The 23,177-nt window shown below is 42.3% G+C and overlaps 1 long non-coding RNA gene across 1 annotated transcript in view; it reads right to left on the bottom strand.

Annotated features, from left to right (window-relative positions):
- LOC125434162 overlaps positions 1-22,492 on the bottom strand; it is a 28,006-nt gene extending 5,514 nt beyond the window's left edge. The window contains exon 1 of the long non-coding RNA XR_007244739.1: positions 22,411-22,492. This is a non-coding gene — a long non-coding RNA (uncharacterized LOC125434162). The remainder of the gene's footprint in view (positions 1-22,410) is intronic.
- Between the last annotated feature and the right edge of the window lie 685 nt (positions 22,493-23,177).

Here is a 23,177-nt window from a genome sequence, read left to right as displayed (position 1 = left end):
ATAAAAGCAGACAACTAGTATCTGATGTTTCTCAAGGAACTGTTGGTACAGCTTGTTTTTTAGAGTTCTATTTTTCTATGAGTGAAATTTAAACATAAATTGGTATCCTTGTATTGTGGTGATTTTACGCTAAATATATTGCTTTGCCATTCATTGCCTGTCTTTCCCTTGACTGTTCGTTCAAATATGTACTTGAAAAAGCATTTCATTTTCCTGTTGCTATGGAAACAAAGCACCATATTACACATTGAGTATATGCCTTCATGTCAAGATGAGAGATGTTATGTGGAACTGGACAATCCTGAATGCTCCAAGTTCTGTCGTTGTGTGAACACCATTCTTTTCAAAACAGGTTTGTACAGAAAGTCCACAAAGCTGGATCTAGAAATGTCTTGTTTTGAATGAGAGAGAAAGATGTTCAATCATTGAACCATTACAGTTATGTTAGCTCCATACAGAGTGTGTATAACTTGGAGCCCAATCTTATGATTTCTGAATAGTGTTAAAGTGTCAATCTATATCTCCTTTCCATGATACATGGACAAAGTACAAGTTCTGTACTTTGAAGAATTGAGTTGGCACAATTAAAATGAAGAATAGAGTTGGCACAACAACCTGTATGTGCTAGGAATGGTTTTGTTTTTGTAGCATCTTTGTGGAATTTCACATTTTAGCTTTCAGTTATACATTTTTATGAGTCTTTTCAGTTAGGCATTTGGGGGCAGGAGAAGGTATGTTTGTGTTTATCAGTGAAGCCAGTGTTGTGTAGTGGTTTGTGTGTCAGGCTAGGGTCTGAAAGACCCAAGTTCAAGTACTTATTCTGCCCTAGAAACTTATCGAGTAGTCTTGGGTAAGTCACACACTCTCAGCCTAACTTACCTCACAGTGTTGTTGTGAGGATAAAATGGAGGAGAGAATTATATAAACCATTTTGGGTGCCCATTGGGGAGAATGTGCACACTTATAATATAAATAATATAAATAATTAATAATTATTTTATTATAAATATAATATAATTTAAAATATAATATAATATAATATAAATATATTATAATATAAATATTATATTTATAATATTTATAAATATTATAATAAAATACATAAATAATATATATATAATATAATAAAATACATAAAATAAAATTATAATAAAATACATAATATAAATAAAGTAAAATAAGATATAAAATAAATGTTTAATGGCTTCCTTTCATCTCAGCAATCTCTCTGCCTTTTCATAATAGTTATCACTAAAGTGCCTTTTGAATTTTTGATTAAAATTCTGATTGATGAGTGGCAGTCAGTGGAAACTTAATTGATGGTTAATTGTTACTAGTTAGCATTTTTGTAACAAGTGGCCCATGGAAGCAGACTATGGCTGGGCTGGTGGATTTGCCTTCCCTGGCGTACTTCCCCCAGTGAAGGCACGAAACTGCCAGCATGGCCCTCCCCAGCACTGGGCTGCACTGCTAGATGCAACATCAGCATCACCCTTGCCAGCAGTGTAGCGGGGCATGGTGGGGTGCAGTCAGGGGAGGAGTCCCTCCCAGCCAGCAGCTGGGAATAGAGACTTATGACACCCTTTTGGGTAGTATAAGTATATTGGATCCAATGGGGGCTTCTTGATGGTGGGAAGGCTTTTACGCTTTTGAAGCCTCCCCATGCTGCTGCAAAACTTATTTGGGAGTGATTGGACAATGTGGGTCTTTTGGATGGGGCTGTTATATGATCAGAATAGAAGGTCTCAGAAATAAGTCATCTAAAGTGTGCACGTTTGTCTCCCTCACCTTGGAAACTACCGTTTTGACTTTGCAATATTGTTGCCTCACAGTTCTCATCCAGAGCAAACTGATCTTGGCTCAGCAGTGGAAGAGTCCAGTGGTGCAGATTTGAGCACTTCCAAAGATCAGGTGGGCATACCTTAGTCTGAATGGTTAGATGCCCACTTCTGTTTTCAGTGGACCCTACCATTCTCTTTCACAGTATATAAGAACTGCATGTTGCATAATTTTTGAATATTTGAATATAATTTTTTAATATTTGAATAATTGAATTTGCCTGGTCTTAGTAGATTGAATTAGATAGATGGTATGATATTTCAACGTATTTTGACAAGCAAGCATGTTTGAAAACAAAGTAAAAGGAAAGCTTTGTTTTTTTGGTAATGTAGTGACGAGGCAGATTTGTTATTGACTGAGTGAACTTCCTTGTAGTAAAGTGAAGAACAGAGATTAATATTTATTTTTAAAGTCCTGCACTGAATATTTGTAGGTAAATGAGCTTGCTCCGACATTAATGCTATTCTTGGATTTACTTAGTTGTGTAAAACCATTTGTGTGTTTATGGGTGCAGTGCTAAATTATGCTATCAGTGGCACTTTTATGCTGTATAAATAATTTTCTAATGTTCAGTGATGTGCATTCTTTAATGCAATATGGATTTGGGCCTAGATTTATGAATGAGTCACCATCCAATAAAGTTCAGATGTATGAAAATGGCCTATTGCAATGTTTAGAACATCTGAAAACATACTCAGAATTAAACATTTTAACTGCTTCTAAGATACAGGTTTATATCCTGTTCTTCTTCATCTTAGTACATATGACAATTCATTTAATATTTTCAATTTTTCTTAAAAAAAATGGACTGTACCAAGCTGGTGTCTTAAGCAAACCGCTATACAGCAGTCAGAGGAAATAACCTGTTTTAACAGAAGGAAAGCAACTGGCTTTTGCTTGTTTGCACATTTTCATGGATTTAATTTTAATCAAATTTTAACAAGTCATTGATTAAGATTAAAAAAGAATGCTTGAAGGCAAACATTCTAATTGGATCAGTCAAAATTGTAACAGATGGCAACTTTAATAAGAGCTCAAACAGAAAGGTCTCATGCTGGTGCTGGAGGAACTTCAGTCTCTGGTAGAAGTCCAAGGGGAAAGGCTTCCCAAAAATTATGAAGCAATATGCCCCTGGCTGTAGGCAGCATGTTTGTGACAAAGTCTGACAGTGTGGGTCCTGCTGTGTTCAAAACTTGCATTGGTTGCTCCTAATTCTGTTTCTGATATAATATATCAGGTCCAGGAATCTTTGAGTACGGCACAGCCAGCCGAAGTTGGGCAATTTCCAAGACCTAATCAGACTTCATAGACCTCTGCCCAAGTCAGTAGAAAGCACACTTGTAGTCTGTGAAAGCTTGGTTTCAGCTAAGTTTGTTTGAGGCATATCAAAAGTTGTTGATTCAGCCAGCAAACTACTCTGAGCATACTCCAAACCCCAACTTTTGGTCTATATAGAGCAACAAGCTGGTTCTCAAGAGGTATGTTAAATTCTGCTTTCAATATCTGTATTATAAATCTCTTTTTGTTAAGAAAAACATATGTTTTTATAAATCACAATTATTTTTTCTTCAAAAATAGATTCATGAGGCAAGTAGGGCATAATGAGAATATTTATTTTCAGGAAGTAGATACATTATCAGTACATATGTACCCTTCACAAATGATATAATGTAAAATGGGTATCTTGGGAAACATCCCCCAAGAATTTAATCACCTTCACCATTCTCCCTTCAGTCCAACAATTTTTCCGTAAGTTATTTTCTCCAAGCCTTTTTGCTTGAGAAAATCCTGGTTAATCTTTCTTGGAAATTTTCTCACATTTTCAAAGTGATAATTACCTCTGCAAAGACTTGAAGAGAGTTCTAATCCTGTAACTGTCCACCCTTCAAGGAAAACATTTTCCCCATATAATTGTACTAGCGGGGCCCGGCCACACGTTGCTGTGGCAATTGTCCTTCTCATCACAGTCCGCAACCCACACAGATGTCTATGCAGGTCCAATGATCCCCAGCATAGCCTTTTGGGAGCAGCAGTGGCGTAGTGGGTAAGAGCAGGTGCACTCTGATCTGGAGGAACCGGGTTTGATTCCCAGCTCTGCAGCTTGAATTGTGGAGGCTTATCTGGGGAATTCAGATTAGTCTGTGCACTCCCACACACACCAGCTGTGTGACCTTGGGATAGATCTGGTTTTATCAGAGAGAATAGAGATTACCCATCTTCTGCTTCCAATTATGTAATTTCTATATTGGCAGTCCAGTAATGTCCACATATACAATGATTCCTGAAGCATGTATTGTCAATGAATAAATTGTCTTCACAGAATTCTATTAATTGCTCTTCTGCTTCATTTTTTGCTCCTAGCCCAAATCTGCTAACAATATTTGACTGCTTTGTTTCCTACATTTTTGTTCTGATCTGCTATGATTATCTACATATCTTGTTGATCCATTACTTCACAGACATTTGCATAAAAACCTTCACTTTCCTCCTCATGAGCATCTACAGTTGGAGCGTAGGCTTGAATGATGGTTATAGAGTTTCCATGAAATCTGATTGCTACTGTTTGGTCAGACTTTGCATTATAGTTCCTGATTGCGTATGCTACAACTAGCCTCTGTATTTAAGTAACTCCATTCCTTCTATGTTTGAAATTCTTTGAGTAAAACACTTCATACTTTTCTGACTGAAAATGTCTTAATTGAGTCCACTTCAGTTCATTCACTCCTAAGACTGCCATGTTCAAATGTTCTATTTCTTCTTACACCTATTCAAGCTTATCTTGAAATTCTCATTTCCATGTCCCTATTACATCAATTGTGTAGCTTTAGACTTTCCTTTTACTTTCCTTTTGCATCTGTTCACAACTGAATGTCTTTATAACTTTAGTCCAGTTGTGTTTATAAGAATAGCACTAATTGTCCTCCTCAGCTCCACCAATGTCAAGGATTCCTGCACCCCATCACCATTGTAACTGTCTGCTCTCTTCTGCTGATGTGGCATTGATCCAGGGAGGGGATGGATTCATATTACTCTGAAGTGTCAGCTGTGACCATTCTGCCCTGAGAGACTCTACTAGGAGTTTAGCCTCTTGATAGAGTCTAGACTTTTTTATGGTATTGCTCCCAGATTTGCTGTCACCACAATAAGGTATTTGTCCAAGTTTATTGTGGTATAAATTACCTATCTTGTTTTAAACAAAATGATAAAAGACTTCATTTTACTGTACCAATACTCTTCATATATTTTAAAACTAATATCTATGCAGCAGAAATCATTCCCCACCCCCAAGGCAAGCAATGTGTTTTTGTGACCATCTGTATACATGGTAGCCATACCCTCCCCCCTTTCAACTGTTCTAATTTTGTAAAACTTAATAAGTTCTTTTTAATTCTTTGAGTATCTTCTGTGTAAGCCTTTAAAAATATTATCACCATCTTTAGAAGATGTACATATTTTTAGCATTTATGGATAATTATAGAGGTGGGGGAAGAATTCTCAATGAATAATGCATTCTGTGAATTTAGCTCTCTTTTGTTTTTGAATTATTCAGCAATCATTAATTTTTTTGAAAATTTATTATTCATAATACTTCAGCAATTCTAAAAATGTGCTGCTAACTAGATTATATACTTCTGTCATTCCAACTTTCAGTTATCCAAACTGCCTGATTTATGTAAATTCACATTGACCTCTTTGCTAACATTTTAGCAATCTAACAAAATTAAAAAGCAGTCCTTTTACGTAGACTTCCCAGTGGCATGGTATTAACATTATTCCTAGTCTGTTTGTTCAAATGCCATTTACAAATGAAGTATATTTATTGACAAGCTGCATCTTCCAAATTCCAAATTCAGTCCAGTCATCTCTTGTTGATGCAGAGGCCATTCTTTGTAGAATATATGTAAGAAGGGAGGTTAACTGCATAAAGCAATGCGGGCTGGCAGCATCAGTGACCCATGGCAAGCGTGGAACAACTTTGTGCAGTTGCAGGAACAGCTGCATACATTGGAAGGAATAAAACCCATCCCCACCTTGTGAATCTCCAGGTCTCACTAGATGCTTTCTGTGTACTCTTCTGCATGTGGTCATGTGCATCATAGTATCAAGAAGAACTGATATGAGGTAGCCCTCGTTAAAGGGTCTGTACTTGATTTTGGAGGTAAATACTGCTATGGAGCTGGAATATTTCTTGCTGTCAGGCTTCACACATTTTTTGTCAGCAGCGTTTGACCTTGTCTGACAATGCCAAAGATTTCCTGTATAAAATTTGCAGCATACATTCTTTTCAGTTTTACAGCCTCCTTGTTGGGCTATGTTGTCTGCAGAACACCTGATGCTTTTTGCAAAAGGTTATGTTAATAATGAGCTTGCCAGTACTATAAATACATGAAGATGTATTACTAGTAAAAAAGAAGAAAAAGGCGGGAGGAGGAAGAATAGAAAATATTGTTCCATAACTTTCCCCTGCATTGTTCTCCCTTTCTTGTAGTTGGAAAACTGTCTTTTTATCTTCTCAATTATTATATATGATAAGATTCCCTCCATAATCTATGTCAGTAAGATATCACTGATTTCTTCAATTAAAATAATATCAAAAGTAAGGCTTTTATTGCAGTTTGAAGTTAAACCTCACGTATGTCCTATTGGATCTCCAGATGTGTCAAGGGCATATGCACCCTCCTCTTTTGTTGTTCCTTTTATTCTTTCTCATCAGGACCTTACAAAAGTTGTAAAAAGTAATCTGAGTCATGTTTTATTACCCTGTTTTTCATCACTTTCCCAACACCCCAGTTATTCATAAGTGCCCTATCTCATTTAAGCGCCCCCAGATGCTCTTATTCGGGACATAATTGACAGTAATCTGTTCACGTTGTATAATTGTACTGTTAGTCAAGAATGGACTAGGAATGATGGTCCTGTAGCAAGCCAAGCTGAGTGGCCTTGTGGTGGTACAAGCTGTTCTAATCTGTGGGGCCAAAATGGGTAACAGCTTACCCAGCTTGCTTCTTCCTAAAATCTGGCAACAATGCAGGTGGAAACAGTTGGTGAGTTGGCACTCATTATCAATGGAGGGTTGGTGCCAGGTGGCCCCTGAAGCACTTGTTGAGGCTTCGCTCTTCTTTCTCCTGATCACCTGTGATACTCTGGATTTTCTCACCAGGAAATTTTCCAGTCAGCTAAATGGCAAGCCCACCTCTGGTAGGCTTCTGACAATGATCACTGTTCATTTGATGGGAGGAAATCATATCTCATCCATCTTTGGCATTAGCTCTTTCAAAGGGTTCATGTATCTTCATTTGGGCTGTTGGTATATGTTTTCTTTTGTGCTTGAAGGCCGGATTATAATCTCTTTACTGGGGACAGCTGTTAGCCAGTAACCACAATTCTGCCCATGGGGCTACAGCTGTTTGATTTCTACAAATAAAGGTAGATTTTATTTTCAGAAGAAATGAATGCATGGAATAGCCATTTACGTTGGTTCTATAAATCTACTTTCTTCTTGTTCTCAGGTCAGAAAGCCTGTTATTATTTCAATTCTGCATCTCTTTTCTTAAATGTTGAAATATCAAGCTTGAAATCTGAACCAAATTTGGTGGATTAGCTTCGGTACTTCCAGGACATATGATGACAGACTGAAAAGAGCTAGAAAGCAATAAGCGAGATAAAATGTAGGGGTTTTATGGTTCTTTAAAAATATTGAAGAAGTCCACTAGACCTTCATGGGTATTTTCTTTTGCATTAGACTTGGTAAATGTGGCTCTAGCAAATGTGAAAAGTATATCCGTGAAAAGTATATCTGTGATGCTCAAGATTTTGACTGGCAATCAATTCCAGCAGATTTCTATCTGCCAGCTTGCCCTTACCCCATCAAATAGGCCCTAATGATAGTATAATCCATCAAAGGAACATTAGTGATAGCTGTCATTTTTAACTTGGCATGTGCAGCTGACTGTAAGTAGCAGCAGCATTCCAAATAAACTTGGAGAACAGAATCATTTTACACTGTTCAGGAAAACTATTGTTCTACTTAAGAATTCTTCCTTGGGGTTAAAGCAAATGTTGGCTTCAGAGTTCCCCCCCCCCCCACAATGTCCCAGTAAATATTATGTGCCAAAAAAGCCTGAAAGTTCTAAGAGCCACAAATCTGAAATAAGATCAGTCAAAAAATAAACTGGCACACTGGGGGGAGGTGGTTCACAAGCTGCTAGCATGGCACTATGTCTTTTCTCTGCTGCATTCCTGTGAGCTCAGGAGCCCCTCGGGGATAGGGCGGTGACCCTCGGGGATAGGGCGGTATAAAAATCTAATAAATAAATAAATAAATAGCCTTTGCTGTCTATTTTGGTGGGGGGAGATTCCTGAAGGACTAGTGGTCTCGGCCCTGCTTCAGCATGGCTGATGCATGGCTATCTAGGAGGGCATCTGGAAGTTCTGTTGGTGGTGTTTCAACAACTGGCTCCTCAAAATTGTCCTCTGGAACCAGTGGTGTAACTGCCATGGGGACATCCAGAGACAAATGACCCATGCGCCCCCGTGTGAGTCATGTTGAGGGCAGAAAATTGCCCCCCATACTGCTGCCTGAGAGGCATGCCTCGGCCCACCCCTTGAGCAGCAGAAGCTCTGGCAGCAGTGCGAGAGGACTGCCCAGGCACCACCATGGCCCAACTCTCTGCCCTGCCTAACTGACCGTGGCTGCTCTGCTGGGCATAGGGGGTAGTCCTAAGGCTACCCCCCTCTGCCTGATGGAGCAGGCATGGCCCCCAGCTCCATCAGGCAGAGGGGATTATTGTAGCTGGCTGTGCCAAGCTGGCCACACCCCCTCTGCCCAACAGAGCAGCCTGGTGTGGCCACTGGCTCAGTCTGGCAGAAGGGATCATGGCTGCAGCCTCCTCTTGTGAGAGTCAGCTGCGCCAAGCTGGCCACATCCCCTCTGCATGACAGAGCAGCCAGGCGCAGCCACCAGCTCTGTTGGGCAGAGGGGATAGTGGCAGAGGCCTCCTCTCACAATAGCCTGCTGCACCGAGCTGGCCATACCCCTTCTGCCCAACAAAGCAGCCAGGTGCAGCCACTGGCTCCATCAGGAAGAAGGGATGATGGTGGCGGCTTCCTCTCATGACAGTCGGCTGTGCTGAGCTGGTCACGCCCCCTCTGCCTGACAAAGCAGGTGCGGCTGCGGGCTCCATCAGGCAGAGGGGATGGCTGCAGGCTCTGCATTTTCTGCCCCCCATTGCCCCTCGCACCATGGTCACCCCCACACCCTCACATACATGCAACATATAAGGAAAATGGTGGTGCAGGGGGGTGCAGCATAGGGGTAAAGCACAGGGGCCCATACGGGGCAGAAAACATGGAGTCCGCCCCAGGCACAGCTTTCCTCAGCTACTCCTCTGCCTGGAACTGATGGGCTGAGAACTGACGGGGATGCTACACTGTGGAAGTCTCCATGAATTACCAGTTCTTGGGGTGACAGTTCTTGTTCCTTAGGCTCCTTTTCTTGAGGATTTCGAGTCTGAGCATGGAATCCCCTGGAGGATCATTATGTATCATTTTAAGACATGAGACATAAGTCACTATGAACATAAGTCACTATGAACAGAACAATGTTCTTGACAATAATGCATAGGTGTTCTATAGCACCAGTAAATCTGTATTATGTCCCCCTTATTGCTGAAAGAACTGCTGATAGGAGAACATTGTATGTGGTGACTAGCTAATTATGTAGAGCTTTTCTGAGTTTTGATCTATGAGAGCAGAAAGATAAACGTACAAAATGCCATCTCTGATTTATATCTAATGTGAGTAGGGACTTCTAAATAACAAAGTAAACATTTGTTCTGTAAAAGAAAAGAGAAATGTAAATGTAAAACATAGCTCCTTTCCGCACAACACAAAGAAAACATTTTGAGGTCTGAAAATAAAACATTTCCTGCAGAAATTCTACACAGCTTTTTGCTCAGAATGTTTGGAAAACATTTTATTTTTCCTCAAAACATTTTACTTTGAAAATGCTAAAATAGCGAAGACTTGAAATATGTGCATATTGACAATTCTCATATCATCTCTCCATAGCTTCAAAGCTGCCTCCCTGAAAGCAGAAAAAAGGTGTGTGTGTGGGGGGGGAGCAACATGTTGCTGAAATCAGCAGGCAAGGCTGAGTTGTTGCAAGACTGTGTTGATTCATGTACTTAAATCAGTGGAATGTTGCCCAACAGCAATGCCAGCAGAGAAAATGTCCCTTGGTAAAACTGTGCAGATGGTGGGCGGCACAAAGAATCACAAACAGCGCAAAATGGCGAGCTCAACAAAACGAAAGTGAGAGCTTTATAGTTGGGTGACAAGCAAGAAGAAAGAACCATTTTCACCTGAAATTTCCAGCACTGTACAGGAGAAGAAAGCCAAAACAGTTCAAAATATTTGCAAGACGTTTTAAATGTTCTGCGCAAACCTTTGTGTTGAATCCAGGAAAAACATAGTGTGGAATAGGGCAGTCATGGAGAAGTTAATTTCTCATTTACAGTGTCTTAAAGGTTACTCAAAGTGTGTTACATTCACTGAACAGTGGTTAATATTATTGCTCTATGTTAATGAAAGTCCTGATACTGTTAGACCTACTTCAAAAATTACTTTCTTTGTGGGCAGATGCTGTCATTAGTTAATTAGAAATGTCAAGTACTAAGTTTTCTTATTCCTTGTTTTAAATTTAGATTATTGCTGAATGCTTATTTTGCATGTGTGTTTGTGTGTATGTGTATGTTTTATTTAGCAATGCTTTAATATGTTTTGTTAATTGGTTTTTGTGCATATTTTTTGTGAGAAACGGTTATTCATCTTTTGTTTTGTGTTGGTTTATTTTTCCTCTTTGTACTAGCTGAAAACAAAGAGAGAGGGAGAGAGAGAGAGAGAGAGAGAGAGAGAGAGAGAGAGTTACAAAAGCTCTGTTCATATAAACTGCATGTGCATGTGGCCCATCCATTTGTTTTGGGAAGGTGGGTCCATCCTGCAGCCAGTGGCATAGTGCCAAAGAGGCGAGGGGGTTGCAATGACCTGGGTGGCGGCATGGTGGGGGCATGGCCAGGCCTTGAAGGGAGTGTGACGGGGCGAGTGGCATCGTGGCAGGGGTGCATGGCGTGCGTGCCCCTGGCGCAGTTCCCCCTTGCTCCCCCCCTGCCTGCAGCAGGTGTGAATCTTATGCAGGTACACTTTGTGATTGTATGTAACACATGTGAAAAGAGGCAGAATCTCATTTCTTCCTATGTATGTTGTCTGTGCTCAGATACCATGCCATGTGAACAGGGGAGAAGGCAATCACACTATAATAATGTGTTGTGGATTGACTGAATATAACATTTATATTGGTCAAGGAAAACATGTAGTCTGCATTGCAAACCAGTGCATTCATGTGCTGTTTTTCAGGAGCATTTTTGTGTATGCCACAGATATCAGTAAAGCACAAATGTAGAAACAAAAAAACTTGCACAATAATATGAACAGAATGCATTTCAGCACTAATGCTAGCAACCATTATACATCCATTTGGACAGAACAAGAAGTTTTATGTTCTCAGCCCCTGAGCTATGTGTCTCCAGCAGATATCACACACAACACATATAGGCTATGGAGAATAACTTTTTGCAAAATTAACTGGGCTGTTTAGGCTGAGCTCCATTGCAAAGGGACGACTCAACTTAGAATTAGGTTTTTCAACAATTCCAAATGATTGAAACTGATTCTATGGGTTCAGAGAACATAGTTGGGCCCAGTTTTTGCTGATCCATATGAGAGAGAGAGAGAGAGAGAGAGAGAGAGAGAGAGAGAGAGAGTGTGAAGCACGGTGCTCAGATACCATGCCATGTGAACAGGGGAGAATGGTTTATCTACTACAGACATCAGAAGAGCTGCCAGACCAAGAACAAGCCACAGGAATAAATATAAACAGCTGCCTAGAGGGAAAGTGTTCTTACCATACATCAAGGGAATCACTGACCATGTTGGGCAGGGGTCGGCAACCTTTAACACCCAAAGAGCCATTTGGACCCGTTTTCACAGAAAAGAAAGCACTTGGAGCCGCAAATATTTTTGACATTTAAAATGAAGATAACACTGTATATATTGTTTTTTTACCTTTACACTTTGTATAAACAATCATAGCGTGTTGCTTATGAAATCCATTAAGTGCTACAGAGAAAATTATATTTTATTTATGTAAAGAACACATTTTGAACATTTTGCAATCTTAAAAAATAACAAAAAACACGCTGAGTTGAAAGTCTCTTTCAAATGAATTAAAAAGCTGAACTTAAATTATCCATGCAGCAAACAAAAAATGCCTCCCCCCCCCGAGAAAATGTTTGCCATGGAGGGTGGACTCGACAGCCATATTCCTCATTGAGCATGGCCCCCACCCTGGTCCCAAAAGCCACAGCTTCTGAGAATCTACCCTCAAATGTCCTGGGATTTTCCCGCTGGGAGTTAGCAACCTCCGACAACCATGGCTGAGGATGATCCCGGCCTTCCTCCCTTCCACGATCTACAAACTTACTTTCCACTGGCTTACTCTGAAGTAAACCTTACAAGATCCACATGCAAGGTTTTCCCCATGCTCTCCTGACCTCCTTGGCAATGCAGAAGCAAACAATTCCCACCCATCCCCGCCTCCCCATCAAACAGCCCCGACAAGTGCAACCTTGCAGGGCTTCAGGTAATAACTCCTTTAAAACCTGACATCGTCTTTCTCACCTGAACTTAGCCAGGCTGCCATCTGCCAGGAAAGCCCCTGGAACTCAGCGGGGCTGCTGGGGGGGTCTGCAACCCAAGGTGGCGCTGCTGGGAAACTCCATATGGTCCCGCCACCCAAGAAGGACCTGGGGGAGGGGAAAATGAGGCCACCCAAAGCAAGGTTCACCCCTGACCCCTCATTCAAGGGGGGTGGACTGAGGTTAGGATTGTACTGAAAATCTGGGCTCCTGTAACTCCCTCCCATTTCCCGCCCTTCAAGAGGATCCACCAGCGGTGCTCCGCCTGTCCCGCGCCAGCATCACCGGCATCAGCCAACCAGGCAGCTGAGACATGGAAACCAGAAGTGGCTTGGGATAGCCATCTCGGGCTGTGCCTCTCTAGGAACAGGGACTCCTTCCCATTAACCCTTAGGGCAACTCTCCGAAGGAGGCTGAGAGGACCCAAGCCATGTGGAGCCACAGTACAGGGACAAAAGAGCCGCATGCTGCTTGGTAACCACAGGTTGCAGTCACCTGGTATAGGAAAACTGATGAAGAAACCTACAAACAATCTACAAATCCACTAAGAAAATTCAACAAACTCTACATTCAGCAAAGGATAAGAGGGATCCTCTAACTTCTGCGGGAGTCTACCACATACGGTGTAGCTGTGGACAAGTCTACATAGGGACCAGCCCAGAAATGAATCAAAAAACATGAATGGCACTGCAGATTAATTCAGCCAGAAAAAAATCAGCAATAGCAGAACACATGATAAACCAAGCTGGGCACAGAATATTATTTGAAAACACAGAAATTCTGGATCACTCTGACAACCACTACGTCAGAATACACAAAGAAGCCATTGAAATCCATAAGCACAAGCATAAGAAACCATGAAAATGAACAAAATTTGGCAACCACCTACTGTGTTCAGTTCTGGTCGCCACATCTCAAAAAGGATATCGAAGAGATAGAAAAAGTGCAGAGAAGGGCAACGAGGATGATTGAGGGACTGGAGCACCTTCCTTATGAGGAGAGGCTGCAGCGTTTGGGACTCTTTAGTTTGGAGAGAGACGCCTGAGGGGATACATGATTGAAGTCTATAAAATTATGCATGGGGTAGAAAATGTTGACAGAGAGAAATTTTTCTCTCTTTCTCACAATACTAGAACCAGGGGGCATTCATTGAAAATGCTGGGGGGAAGAATTAGGACTAATAAAGGGAAACATTTTTTCACGCAACGTGTGATTGGAATATGCTGCCACAGGAGGTGGTGATGGCCACTAACCTGGATAGCTTTAAAAAGGACTTGGACAGATTTATGGAGGAGAAGTCGATCTACGGCTACCAATCTTGAGTCTCCTTGATCTGAGATTGCAAATGCCTTAGCAGAACAGGTGCTTGGGAGCAGCAGCAGCACAAGACCATTGCTTTCACATCCTGCATGTGAGCTCCCAAAGGTATCTGGTGGGCCACTGTGTGTAGCAGAGTGCTGGACTAGATGGACTCTGGTCTGATCCAGCAGGCTTGTTCTTATGTTCTTAACCAGCATTGAAAAACACTAGAATCAAGGCAGTGACTAATGAACACCACCCAAACACAGGATTTCTCCAGGCAGTAAGCAATCAAAGGGATCAAAAAGCCAGACTACTACTATGCAGATGCCCTCACCAATTGATTATGCTCTCTTCATGGTTGCTCACAAGCTAAAATGGGTGGATCCCACTCAATACATGCAAATCAAGCTTGCTATTTGCATCCTTTACACTTGTTAAAACAGGCAAATGGTTCTTTCTCCCACTCTGGACATTCCACAGGTGTATATATACTCTACCATCAGATCATCTGAAGATGCCAGTCACAGATGCAGGTGAAATGTCAGGAGAAAATGCTACTAGAATACGGCCATACAGCCTGGAAAGCACACAGCTCCCCAGTGATTCTGGCCATGAAAGCCTTCGACAAAACATTAATACTGGTTAATTTCAGGTAGAGGCCTGGAAGGCCAGATTGATCTCAGAAACCTCAGCTCCATTTGGGTAAGCTAATGAGTGGAAAGGGTGAAAGAAAGCTGTGGAGCTTGGGCTTTGGAGGGGCCTTTTGCAAAAAGGATTAATGTTGTGGCTTTCATGCATGTCAGGCTTCTTGCTGGCATTGTTGGAGATAATGATTAATGGCATTAAATGCCCTCAGAACTAGGAGCCCACCCACTTTGTGAAGTAGGTGCCCATGATTGCCTCATGAAGGGATCAGCCATGTATATGGATGTATGGTTTCTTCCATGACACAGTTCTTTAGCCGGACTGGCTGGATGCTCAAAAAAAAGTCGAAAACAATTCCACAAACTGCTGAAGCAAAATACCACCTGTTCATGAAATATGGCACTTCCCAGCTCTGAAGTCAGTGTCTCTCCCATTCCCTTTCTAGGCAGATAAAACACAAGTAAAAGGCAGAACACAAACATTTTAAGGGTGTCTTAAAAAGCTCCTCTCTCTGTTGCCAGACATTTCAATGGTCAGCCTCTGTGTTCGAGTGGATTGCCTGACTCAGAGTGGTGTATACGTGCATAACAGCGAACAGCTTCAGGGGTAAGTGCCTCAGCCTCTGGCTTCTTCCCCACACAACCTTGACTAGGTGGGTGTGCATAGGCTGTGCAGGTGACAAGCTGAGGGGCACTGATGGGAGGGTCTGAAAGCCATGACCAAATTTAGAGGAAATGTCCAAAAAAGAAGGCATATACACATTAATTAAAATAAATGGAAACTTCCCAGAAACAAGCCTCATGACCTGCATAATAGGACTGCAGTTCTGGAGATTAGTTGATTCCAAATTTTGGTCAGAGGAGACAAGGATGGATTTAACCACCTTGTAAGTAGCCTCTATGATTTGTCTTAAATACTGCTAAAGAGTATGAGTTAAAACCATCAAGAAATATTGGTGTTTTTTAAAATTTAATAATATTTAATTAATTTTCTCAGTATAATTGACAAAGAAAAAATGAAACAAGAATTTTTTTCAAGAGAAAGACAAAACAGAAAAAGATAATACATCTACCCAAGAACTATATAGATATTAGAAGAAGAAGAAGAAGAAGAAGAAGAAGAAGAAGAAGAAGAAGAAGAAGAAGAAGAAGAAGAAGAAGAAGAAGAAGAAGAGTTTGGATTTATATCCCCCCTTTCTCTCCTGCAGGAGACTCAAAGGGGCTTACAATCTCCTTGCCCTTCCCCCCTCACAACAAACACCCTGTGAGGTGGGTGGGGCTGAGAGAGCTCAGAAGAGCTGTGACTAGCCCAATGTCACCCAGCTGGCATGTGTGGGAGTGTACAGGCTAATCTGAATTCCCCAGATAAACTTCCACAGCTCAGGTGGCAGAGCTGGGAATCAAACCCGGTTCCTCCAGATTAGATACATGAGCTCTTAACCTCCTACGCCACTGCTGCTCCTATATATTAGCTATAGCACGTTGCATCTTGAAATAGCAAAACTAACATTATCAGAGAGAACATTTCAAAGTCTTAAAATTCACTACCTTCTATCCACTGACTCTGCAGCATCATTACAAAACAAGAAGAAATATTGGTGTTTGAACCCAGGTTTCCTGAAAAAGAACTATATCGAAGCTTTTGACAAAATCTAAAAAATCCTAATCCTTAGCCTTATTTCTCCATCCCGCTATGTTCCATGATAGAAATATAATTGTTACGGGTGGGGGAATATTCTCAAGTCAGCCAGCCATGATTAGTTGTTCTAGGTTAACATCATACTGAACATAACCATTGTTGAAACTTTCATCATATCTAACATGACCATTGATACTGCTTCTAGGTTGATTTCCCAGGTTTATGGGCATTCTTGAATTTTCCTGGTTTTCTTGACTCTTTTTCCATACTGGCACTGGGCCTCAGTGGCATAGTGCCCACGGGGCAGGGGGGCATGATGCCTCGAGCGGAGCAGTGGCAGAGGCGTGGCCGGGCCGGGCCATCGAGGGGGCATGGCAGGGGTGCGGTGGGGGCATGGCGTGGTGGGGGCATTCCAGGATGGGGGTGGGCAATGCTACGGTAGGAGTGCAGGGCATGCGTGTGCCCCTGGCATAGTTCCCCCTCGCTCTGTCTCTGCTGGGCCTTCACTCAAGGGAATGCACTGATGAATTTCCACTTCAACTAGAATTTCTGTAGGTCTCATGGAATCCTGCACAGTAACAGCAGATGTAGTAGTTCCATTGGTTCCTCCTCCACAAGACACTGCATCTCAGAACAGACAGTGTCCAGCATATTTTTGAAAGGGCTCGCTCATACTGGCTACCGATTAGAAGTTCATTTGTTAATCATCCTTTTGGTTCTGGATAGCTAGGTAACTCTTTAAAGGGACTCTGGTAGCACCCTCCTTTTCTCCAGGAGCCACTATTGATATCAGCTGGCGGCCTCACTTGTTGGTGGTTCTGACCATGTTATTAAATTATTCATTGTTACCTACTCCTTCAATTTTGCCAGTGGAGGGAGGCTCAGTGTACATACAAACTATATTATTTGTAAAATAAAATAAATATAGATGACTATCTGGCTATATATCCAGCATAACTTTGCACTGGGCTTTTGGGGACTATTTTAAAAATAATGGTGACATTTAGACATGATTAAGGTGCTTTAAATTATTCTACATATTATAAACACATTTTTTTAATGTCAGGTAATTAAGGTTTGATGAACCAGATTCGCTCTTTTGTGATATTTATTTTCTTAGAGGAAAGAAATTGAAGAATACAGAACTTTTATTAAGAACCTGTTTATGTATGGGAAGTAAAAAGAACATAATTTGAGTATGAGAAAAAACGTACAGTTAGCGTATGGAAAAAATAATGAGCTAGTGCTAATATTAGAGCCCTGTGACACAAAGTGGTAAGCTGAGTTCAATCCCAATGGAAGTCAGTTTCAGGTAGCTGGTTACAGGTTGACGGGCAACAACATCCATACTGGAGGTGGTGTGCCGATGCAGCACCACCCCAGTGCTCTCAGAGAGGATTCTTGGCAGCATGGAAGCAAATCTTCCTGTCACTGAGAAGCGCCTATGGCAGTGGTGGCAAACCTATGGCACTCCAGATGTTCATTAATTACAATTGGCCATGCTGGCAGGGGCTGATGGGAATTGTAGTCCATGAACATCTGGAGTGCCATAGGTTCGCCACCACGGACCTTTGGGTTGCAGTGGACCTACGCCACCCAAAAGGGTGGCTTAAGTCCAAATTGCGGCCTCTTGGTGTTACTCTGGCAAAGGCTAGGAAAGAGCCAACTAAGGCTATGCTTCCTGGCCCACGCCTGCTACACCTGCAGTGGCAAGGGCCCTGGGACATGTTCCAGTGCTGGGGGCAACAGTGGCAGCACGCAGAATCACCCTTCCCCTAGGGTAAGTGCCCTGGGAAGGGTGACTCCACTGACCTTATCTTAATATATGCCCTTATCTTAATAAAAGGAACTGTTTAAAATATAATTTTATACTCTTTTAGAAGACTGTGATATCAATTCTTATTACTCATGAGTAGACTGACAAAACTTGTGAATACTGTTAGTGGATTGATTCTATTTTTGTTATCTCTTTGAGCAATGTGCAGTTGGAAAACATTTTGCTTCCATATTATGGATTAGTTGGTAAAAGAGATGAAAGGCTTTGACATAGGCATATGTTTTGGGGATGCTTTAACCAAGGTTTGCTGCTTCTCATAAATTCGCAGATATTATTAAGCTTCATTTTAAAATATAATAATACTGTTAAGGTTAGATATATTGTAAAGCTTCTGATTCCAAACCTGTTAACATTACTCATGATTAAGTTCCATTGATGTAATGAGACACGTTATTAATGACTAGCCTCTTTTGGTTTCACTGACACTTAGTTCAGGTCTAAATATTTTTCTTAGCTATTATTTTAGTTCACAGGAAAGTGAAAAGGTATAAAATAGCATAAAAAGTAAAGTTTCCCCTTCAGTCGTATCCGACCCTGGGGTTAGGGGCCGTGTGAGTGGCCCCCGCGTCCAGGGGTCGGAGGGCAGCGAGGGAGGGGCTTAGGAGGCCAGCAGGGTGACGACGGCGACGAGGTAAGTGGGAGAGGGACGGGGTAAACAGCGCGTTCCCGGCGGTGCCGTTCGCACTGCGCCGCCGGGAACACGCTGTTTACTCAAAATCCTGCACTTCTAAGGGGTGTTTTTAGGGCAGCCTGACGCCGCCCTGGGGGAAGGGAAGGGGAGCCAGGTCGGCGCTGCTGCGTTTCAGCAGCGCCGCCTGTGCGAACGGCTCCCTGGGGACGGCGTTTTTGCCATCCCCAGGCCGCCGTTTTTGGCCCGTGCGGAAAGGGCCAAGCTGTTTTTGTGGGATAGTTTGCCATTGCTTTTCCTGGCTACTTTTTACCCCCTAGCTATGAGCTAGGTACTCATTTACCGACCAAGAAATGGATGGATAGCTGAGTTGACTATGAGCCAGCTGCCAGGATATCTAATGCACAGGTGGCTCGAACTCGTGACCGTGTGAGTGGCAGTGCAAGCACTTAACCACTATGCCATACGGCTCCTATAAATAAAATAGCATATTGCTATGTAAAACTTAAACACAATAATGTGACTTCCTTAAACTGTAGCAATATAAAAATCTACATTTATACATATTTTTATTTTGAGAATCTCTTGTCTGACCTTGTTGTTCCTTGATGAAATATTTGTTTTATTTTGTTTCTTTGCTGTGAAAGCAGCAAGAAAACTGAATGTATTAAAATATATGATAAAAGCTTCCTCAGATAATATTGAATGGTTATGTCTATACTTAGTTTGAAAGACTGCAAATTTACAAAAGAATGCTGCTTTGAATTACTTAAAGAACAACAACATATTAGCAATTGTGAAACTTCAGGAGAAAGAAAATTAGGTATTCATAGGGTATAAGCAAAGCTCCAGTGAGTTGCAATTTATCTGGTGTTTCATATAGCACTTTTTATACCACAAAATGATTTATTTTATTATTAATAATTAATTAAAAAGTATCCCAGGAGTGCTAGGTGGGGTACTCTGATACAGCTCTACAAATACTTGAGCATATTGATGAATGCAATTATATAAAGATGTGGATTTCAGTATATAGGGATATAGATGTATTCATTTTAATGTGGGATGCTTCTCAATTTTTTCCTTATTTTTTCACTATGTTTGTACATTTTTACTAGTTACAGGTGGATTCTGCATTGTCCAAAAACAGTGCCTCAATGACGGTAAAAACGCCATCCCTGGGGCACTGTTCGCACAGCTGCCTCCTCCACAATGAGGCAGCACCGTGATATCCTCTCCCCCCCCCACTGGGACAGAAACGCTGTTTCCCTTTCAGGAAACAGTGTTTCCCTGCCAGCGCCGGCACCAAGCTGGAGGCGCTGCTTTTCAGCACCTCCATTTCTCCCCATACTTACCTGCGGAGATCCGCAGGGGACAGGAAGGCATGCCCACGCTGCCCTTCGACCCATGAGTATGCCTCCCTGTCCCTGCAGAGTTCCACAGGGAGAGAATGTAAGTGTAGGGAAACAAAACAAAGGCACCTCCATGCAGACGCATCTCCATGGGCTGCGGCCACTCTGGGGCCGCTCGCACCTCAGCATGCAAATGGCCCCGAAGTTCCACTGGCATCATATTTGCCTATGGGAAGCCATTGTAGTGGCCTGTGCAGAAGCTACCACACTGATGTAGCTTGTTTGCTGCAAAGATTGATGTTTATAATCAAGCAATTGACTGCATTTCCTTGACTCAGGTCTTGTGATAAAAAGATGGCGGCAGGAGTATTTGTAAGCTCCAAAAGACATTCAGTGGTTAAATATGTCATTCTCCTAACCAGAAAGACCAGACAGAATTTCTGAAACACTATTCTGCACATAACATATCACAGGTTCACTACACACTGTGTCTCAGTGGAAGAGCCTCTGCTTTGCATGCAGAAGGCCCCAGGTTCAGTCCCCAACATCTCGAGTTAAAATGACCAGGCAGCAGGTGATGTGAAACACTTTTGTCTGATAGCCATTCCCAGTCTGAGTAGACAGTATCAATGATCTGAATCATTATGCCAATAAAGGCTTATGTATGTATGATCTGAATCAGGGCAGCTTCACGAATATTAATGTATATACACATTCAGTTAAAACTGCCTTTACTGTAGCTGATTCAGCCATTATCATTGTTATATTGAAGAGATGCCACTCAATGGAAGGATGGCATTTGAAATGAGCTTATCCTAAGGATTGAATAAAGCCTGTTTGTAAGTCAAATATCTATTAATATTGGCTTGAAAATGCAATGCCCACAGCATGACACTTCATGGAAGTTTTCCCCAGCAGTCATCAAATAGCTTGCAAAACTGACCTTCATCTCATTTATTTTCTTTCACCTTCACACATGTTGTTCACAAGAGTTGTATGTTGGCACCCATGAAACACTGTGCATCTCTACTACCATACCTTAGTCTCACACATTCATTTACAGTTACTTGGGAGTTCTCTGAACTCTCACTTCAGTTGCTTTTACAGTGATACTATATAGAATGTATTGATTCATTGTATGTATTTGTAACATATCAGTCAGTGTTTGTAAAGTAACCAGTGCTTTGAGCTGAACCCAGAAAAAAAGTCTCAGGCAATCTGTGCAGTTCTTTAATTATGCACTGATATTTTGCATCTCGCCAGTGGTGCACGGGGCCTAAATAGTGCCTGGGGACATGGCTACCTCCCCCTGCCCCTGCCTGTCTCCCCACACCACCTGGCTCCCTGCACCCCCGCCTGGCTCCCTGTGCCCCACCCCCTGCCCGGCTCCACAAGCCCCACTTACAGGAGCCAGCAGGGAGGCCAGGGGAGGATGGGGCTCAGGGAGGGCAGAAGCCCCACCCCTGCCTGTCTGCAAGCTGGCTTCTGCCTTCCACATCAGGAGCCAGTCTGCAGGAAGGCAGGGGTGGGGCTCCATGGTGGGCCATCTCCTTCCCCCCTCAGGGCCTGGGAAGGGCAGATGCTGACCTGCAGGAAACCCGGGACGGCAGGGCACCGTGGTCACCCACCATCTCCCTGCAGGCTGGTTCCTGCTCTCCCCAGGGTCTAGGGAGGGTAGAAGCTGTCCTGCAGGGAGGCCAGGAGGGGGTGAGGTGCCACAGCATGTAACTCAGGTGCACAATTTTTTGTCTTGTGGGCAGGCGCCTGGCACCCCTGCATGTGACTAAAAGGTGTATGCCTGGGGACATGGGATAACCCATGTCCCCATTAGTGGAATGCCACTGCATCTCACTGCTGCATTTTAAGCCATTTGAAGCTTCTGAATCATCTTAAAAGTCAGTTTTGTGTAAAACATACTTGTAAAGTACTCCTTTAAATTCTAAAAGTGACAATCACACTAATATCATTGACAGAGCTGCAGAGTATCTTTCTGCACATGCAGGGAATCAATCCACTTTCACCTAATGCTAGGCACTTTGGCGTGTTGGATTTTACTGTGCAAAAATCCACTTGCAAACAATTGTGAAATTGGATTGAAAGTGCATTATTCTGCATGTGCAGAAGGGCCAGAGAGTAGATAAGGGAGTGAGCTGTGCTAAAGGAAACTCTCTGGTTCTTTGCAGACAATGGGAGGCCCACCAGTATGTTGCCAGAAGCCACTCTTCAGGGTCGGTTGTGACTGCTGAAAATGTTGCAAACTTCAGATGAGATTTGAACCTCCATTTGCAACTGCTGATCTAGCAGCATCCTCCAAGTAGTGAATGTGCTTCATAAGGACAGAACAGTTCTTCTAGAGTAGATGAATCCAATGTTTTAACCACCATTGCTACCAACTCAACACCACCTCAATCTTACCTAGTTTCAAGTTCAGTTTTTTAGTCTTCATTCAACTGTCTTGAGGTATCTCTTCAAGACGTTCACTTTGTCAGCCAATTCTGATGAAGAGAAAAGAGATATTTACATACCATCAGTAAACCTTTGGAGCAGTAAAGCACAGGTTTCACTAGCATTCTAGGCTTAGAATAAACACACAGAGGGAATGCAGAGTTATAATAATGACTTACTTTATTGAGGCAATTTTTATTTCCATCTGTTCAATCCTATCTCAACACTAGTTCCTACAAGTGGCCCCTTAAAGCCAGCCATGTCCATAGAGTGCTGCATGGCAGGCATATCTGGGCTTGCTTGCATGTTCTAATAGAAGAAAGACAGACATTCATGAGTTCTGCTTTTTTGGAAGCAGCACTGAATGACAGAGGAGAAGAAGGAGTGAACTGAGCTAAAGGGAACTCTCAGGTAGGGTTGGAGATTCGGACAGTCCAAATCCGAATTTTTACCGAATCTGCACTGATTCGGACGGATTCGGATGAGCAGGGGCCGAATCTGAGCTGTCCGAATCCTAACAGATCCGAATCCATGGGATTCGGATCACCAGCCGAATTGTGTTTTTATTTTTTGGGGTTTTTTCACATTTCGGCCTGCAGGGGGCGCATTTTTAAACATATCAGCACCACAATTTCAGGGTATCATCAGGAGACTGTCCTGATGATACCCTCCAAGTTTGGTGCAGTTCGGTTTAGGGGCTGTGCCAGGGGACCCCCCAAAGCAAGTGTCCCTATCTC

This window comes from Sphaerodactylus townsendi, linkage group LG06 (assembly GCF_021028975.2).
Source record: "Sphaerodactylus townsendi isolate TG3544 linkage group LG06, MPM_Stown_v2.3, whole genome shotgun sequence".
Classification (NCBI taxonomy): domain Eukaryota; kingdom Metazoa; phylum Chordata; class Lepidosauria; order Squamata; family Sphaerodactylidae; genus Sphaerodactylus; species Sphaerodactylus townsendi.
Note: the sequence above shows the minus strand (reverse complement) of the source record. Positions and strands in the feature narration are given on the sequence as shown.